Below are 6,201 nucleotides of genomic sequence, written 5' to 3' on the forward strand. Positions count from 1 at the left end.
ACATCCTTCCAATCCAGTTTTAGCGAGCAGCTGAATGCACTGCCACTTTTCAGCCATTGATTCAATGATGCAGTCCCAGGCCAACTTGTCAGACATACTTGGCCACTTCCTGGGACAAACTTAGCACTTCTGAGACCATGAACCTTCTTAGGGTTTCTCCTAGGTCAACAGATCTGGATGCCTGAACATGTTCTGTCCTGCAATAAAATGTTTTTTCCTAGGACAAATAACACATCTGTTTGTAGCCTAAGCTGGTTTAAGTGGGTAGATCCTATTGGATTTAATGGGCCTGTGGTATAAAAGTCTGCAAGTGCTCAGCAGCTTCCACAATAAGAGCATAGGTCATTGTAACTTACATGCAGAGTGGGTCACAAGATGGTGTAAACTGTGCAAACTTGAACTTCCTTAAAAGCATCTCTAAATTCGGCTCTTTGTCCTCATACATTTAATAGTCTGTTTTCATTCTGTGTCATTCATTTAATTCATTTCATTATATGTCTGCTTTTTCTGTAGCTGCATGACCCTTCCCCCCCGCCCCGACTTGAGTGTACCTGAGAAAGTTTGACCCTCTATATAAATAAAGCAGATTTAATGCTATACAAAATGTTACATGTAACAAGTTAGCAAGATTCTGTGGGAATGTGCATTAATTTGTAGCTATATGTGAAGGAAATGAGGGCATAAATACTAGTTTTAATAACATTAATTTTTTCATGAGTGTAGCTGTACTGGGTTCAGTTTATGATTTTACCAATATTTCTGTGTTTAAAAAGACAAGAAAAATTGCTTTACTCTTTTGAATGAATCTATTGTACTGGACTTCATAATGAGTTTTACATAAAACAAATATTTTAACATTACCTTGGCAGTCTAATAAACATTAGTACAACAATTATACTGCCTACAACTTTTACAATTGATATTTTTTTTCCTGCAGATCCCCAGCTGCTCAGTGCTTTTCAGTAACACATAGTTTTGCTTCCTTGTCCATTTAAGTCTGTGAAGTAGAACACGTGTGCAGTTACAAAGTAAATTAGTTTAGAAATTGGTTTTTAATCTCTTTCTCAACATCTTCACTCAGGAGAAAAAGTTGCAGTTTTCAGTCTCAATATATATATTTTTTAATTTAAGAGAACATTTCTGGTGATACAAAGAATACTTAATAAATTGGATTAGAGAACCATAGTTGAAATATTTCTATTATCCGATTGAAAGGCATATATACTTCTGTTCTTTCCAAATTATTTTGAAGAAGTTCAATTTTAACTTCTTAGTGTTAGGATTTTGTTGCTCCCTGCCCCCTTTTTATGGTGGTGTAACATGGAATTTTTTTTCTTAACAACCAGTGTGTACATTTTTGAGATCAGGTGTAGTTTAGTCTTAATTCTGTATATAGCTCTTCCTGCCTGAGGATCATATGGTCTGATAGGCCTTTTATTATCTCTAACTTATGTGATCCTCTGCTAGCTAAATAAATTCACTTGGGGTGCTTACAGACAAAAAGCCCCCCAAAAACAGCGCTTTACTTTAAACTTGGCATGTTCCTGCACATGCCCTAGAACAGGGGTGGGCAATTACTTTGGGCGGAGGGCCACTTACCCAGTTTTGGCAAGCTGTCAAGGGCTGAATGGGTAGCCACACCCCTTGACAGGTGCTCTGCCCCATGTCACCATCTTGGGACCAATGTCCCAGGGCCAGCACTGGTGGAGCCCAAAGTGGGGCACAGGCTGGCAGGGGTCTGTGGAGCTGGGCTGGGCTGCACCAGCAGGGAGAGGGGGAGCTGGCCCGGTTCCATAGAGCCCCTGCTGACCAGGACCCCACGCTACTGCCACCCTGCTCTGGGCCCCGCTGGCGGTGGACACAGGTGCAGGCCCTGTGCTCCTGCTGGCTTCTTGTCCACTCACTCCCAGTGCCTCCCAGCCCTGCAGTACAGGCAGGGGGCAGCGCACAGCCCCGACCCCCTGCTTGACGGCTGGAAAGAAACTGGTGTGGGGCGTGGGGAAAAGCGGCCCCTTGCCCACCCCATGGCCAGCGCCCCACGCTGCAGGCACTCGCAGCCCACATGGTGCTGTCTGGAGCAGGCACAGACAACCCCACATGGATTGCAAGCAGCTACAGCGTGAAGCACTGCTTTTCCCTGCGCTTAGCACTAGCTTGTAACCCGGCCCTGCTACCAGCCTGGGCCCCACACAAGCTCCGGGCTCACCCAGCAGGGCTGCGCATAGCGGCAGCAGCTGTGGCCCCCCCTGCTTGCTGTGTCAGGCAGCGTTGGCTGCTGCTGCTTGCCCAGAGCTCCTGTGCTGGGCAGCCCACAGGCGGCAGTAGCAAACACTGCCCGGCACGGCAAGCGGGGGTGCCACAGCTGCTGTCACGACGTGCAGCCCCGATGGGCAAGTCCAGAGCCAGCACAGGGCCCAGGCTGGCAGTGGGGGCGGGTTACAAGCTGGTGCTGAGCTTGGTGGGGAGGGGAGGGGAAAAGCAGCCCCCTCCCGCCTTGTGACCGGTTCCGTGCACTGCAGCTGCTCACAGCCAACATGGGGCTGGCTGCCTGTGCCTGCTCAGGACAGACCCGTGCGGGCTATGAGCGACTGCAGCAGGGAGTGTGGGCCACGGGGCAGGGTGGGGCCGCTTTCCTCCGCACCAGGAAGAAGCAGGGAAGGAGCCTGGGGAAAAGCAGCCCCTCCCCTGCCCTGTGGCTGGCACCGCCTCCCGCCGCCGCTCACACTCTGCGCCCAGAGTAGGCACAGGCAGCTTGAGGTGGGCTGTGAGTGGCTGAAGCACGGGGCGCTGGCCATGGGGCAGGCAAGGAGCTGCGTCCCCCGCCGCGCTCAGCTTTTCCCCAGGCTCCTCCCTCACCCGGGGTCCTCCCTGGGTCTTCCCCCTTCCCTGCAGTTCCAGCGCGGGGCAGCCATGTGGTCCTAGGTCAAAAGCCCCTGCTGGGGCTTCTAGCTGAGGGGGCAGGACCAGGCAGGCCCTGCTCTTGTGGGAGCCCGTGTGGCTTCCCCTGGGTTCTATTGCCCTTGGTTCCTGTCATTTTTGACTGGAACCAAGGGCAGATAAATATTTGTTTTCTAATTTTTTTAGGGGCTTTGTGGGCCAGATAGAATGACCTCACGGGCCGCATTTTGCCCACCCCTGCCCTAGAAGAGGCAGTGCCTTACTTCAACCCAGCTCACCAATGTCTGTAAAGATCAGGTGCCTCTAGTGGGGCTTTTTTGGCACTCTTATCTAATAGCTGATGGAATCAGCTTGAGCTAAAAGCAGCAAAAAGGCCCACTGAAGCGTCCGATCTTTACAGACGCTGAAGAGCCAGATTGACGTAACGTGTTGCTGCTCCTGGTAAAGTGTGTTTTTGGTTGGTGTGTTGTTGTTTTTTTTTTAATGTCTGCAAGCAGCCTTGGTGTTTATATTTTATATCTGTTGTTCAACTTCCCCATCCAAACTATAGCCCCTACTATATCTGTTAAATAAGGGCTTTCTGGTCAATCCCCCACACTTTCATTCCTTTTAATTGCTTTTCAAATAATGTTTATTTGAAAGGTGCTAGATAGGCAAATGCTGTGCTGCCATCCCCCCTGCCTGCCCTGCCAGGATGTCTCAACCTCTTTTGAACACACTGTCTGAGGGAAGAGAATAGTTACTCATTCCTTGTGTCTTTTCAGTATTTTATCTTTCCACTTAGATTGTTGACACTGTTAAATTGTATTAGTAGGTCTTGTAATGTAGATATTTGCCCATTAAGAACTAAACAGAGACCCCTGGTTAACTTCCCATAGTCACTGAACAGCTACTGGATGATATAAAGCTCTGTCACTACTGACCTTGGACAGATTAAAATCAGCAAACCAGCAGTGAAAAGCTCTATATCCCATTACTAATTCCAAGCTGTCCAGTTCCTTGTCTCACTTCCATGGACCCTAAGTTTGAGGTTTATGGTTTGATTATGATTTGTTCCATTTTTTTTAAACAGTGAGTTTATTATACTTTTCTACTTTGAAACTGATAACTTCTGAAATCTTATTTAGACATTTAAAATCATCTAGGAGAGAGACCATAGGAAAGACTTAAAAAAACCCTTGTATTCCCATGATGCTTAAATGTTTATGGTCTCTAAACAGCCAATTTAAAGCTGTTTTCCTTATATTCTGTGCTCACAGTGTGTCTGTTGTTGATTTGGTTGGATTTTAGTCATGTTATTATAAGTTAGTTCCAGTTGCTTGCTGAGATAACGTTTTAAAATTTAAAATATCTTTGGTAAAATCATCCTATCATCATCCCAAAACTATTGTCTCTATTACTTCAAAAGGGACTTTTCAGTGAGCACTCAGTTTTTTTGAGAGGTGTGGGAAATCATGCGTAATGCCAGTTGAGAGTGCATCTATCTCTAGGCTGTAATATTCATTTTACTTTGATTTAATTAAAAGAAACTTGTTCACAGTTCAAATATACTAGCAGTGATTTAAAGTAATTTATACAATAGGTAATCACTCAGCTGCCTGCCACATTCAATTTTTAATGTTTTGAGGGTCCATCCTATTTTGTTGAGTATATAACTACTGCCCTAACTCTCTCAACTGCTTTCATTGTTAAATGCTAAGTCTCTTAAACCTGAGTTAAGCCTAGCCTGGATGTGACTATTTCCATAGCAAAGCTTTGTCTATGGTGCTGTGCCCCTGCTGTTTCAGAGCTAGCATGTGTATATTTTCTCACTTGATGGCACTATGCTGCCATTGTTTCATTCTTACCCGTTCATTCAACTTCCCATCACTACTCTCAAAAATGTCAGGGTCAAAAATCTTGGATATGGTTTACAGAATTATAGCATTTCATATTTTTTGAAGACATGACGTTGATCCTTTAGGTAGGTACGGCTGTTTCTACATGGCACAATTAATCCATGTCACTGGCACCTGAGTTAAGCCTACCCTAGATGTGACTATTTCCATAGCAAAATCCTGCCTGTGTTGCTTTGCCCTTACTGTTTCAGAGCTGTGTATATTCCCACATTCTTTGTATGGAGACACTCCAGGATTCTTTCCCAGTTAGTTGCCTCAGTTTTAGGAGAACATTGGAGCAGTTTTTGCCATTATCTTTACTGACAGACAGGCAAACTGCAGTTGAAATTAAAGTGCAGCCCAGTTTCTAATCTCTGTCTTCAGCCATGTAAACTATACAGGTTTAAAGCACTTACCTTGAACTAGAGGTCTCTTCCTAGTTTTTGAGCAGGTATTTGGGCTGAAAGCTTGCTAAGAGTAACTTGGATTAACTCAGGCAGGTAGACACACTCATTAAAGTCTCATTTTTAGTACAGACATAATTTGGTTTTCCTCTTGCTATGGTCAGTTTTCACACTATGAAGTAGCAACCACTCTGAATTTTTGGGGCAGACTTTCTCAAAACTATTGATGCATGTAGTTACCATAAGCGTACTGCAAAGAAGGTATGCAACTCTGTGCAGTCCATCAATTCAAGCATTTTATGTGTAGGTAAAGCTAGGAAAGAGGTACACTGGTATATATCGGTTCATAATGGATCAGCACTGATAAAAGGAAAATTGACATCAGCAATCAGCTTTTTTTGACTGGTGTAGCTGATAACGTCACTCAGGGACAGGTACTGCCCAGCTAGGAAAGGGTGGGGTGTGGGACAGAGCCACAGACAGCTTGTCCAGGGAGTGGGGGTGGCTCCCCACCACTGTGTGCACCCTCGGGGGAGGCATGGGGGGCATGTGCCCCAGCTTTTTTTGACTGGTGTAGCTGATAACGTCACTGATAAATGTCATGTGAGCAGCCGCAGCGCACCTGCGGCCAGAAATGAAGCCTGGCAGCATGGAGAGCAGCGTCAGGCCTGTGCATGTGCCCCATGGATTTGTGTGCAGGGTGAGGGCAGGCTGCAGGCTCAGGGCCAGGGGCTGTGCCAGGACTGTGGTTGGAGCAGGTGGTAGCCACGCTTTGAGGGGGGGGCTATGGGATGGGCTGTAGCCACCCAAAAATTTGCTGTAGCCCTCCCATAGCCCCCCCTCCCAGCACTGCATGGATTTGTGTGCAGGGTGAGGGCAGGCTGCAGGCTCAGGGCCAGGGGCTGTGCCAGGACTGTGGTTGGAGCAGGTGGTAGCCACGCTTTGAGGGGGGGGCTATGGGATGGGCTGTAGCCACCCAAAAATTTGCTGTAGCCCTCCCATAGCCCCCCCTCCCAGCACTG

This window comes from Alligator sinensis, unplaced genomic scaffold (genome assembly GCF_000455745.1).
Source record: "Alligator sinensis unplaced genomic scaffold, ASM45574v1 scaffold32_1, whole genome shotgun sequence".
NCBI classification, from domain to species: Eukaryota; Metazoa; Chordata; order Crocodylia; family Alligatoridae; genus Alligator; species Alligator sinensis.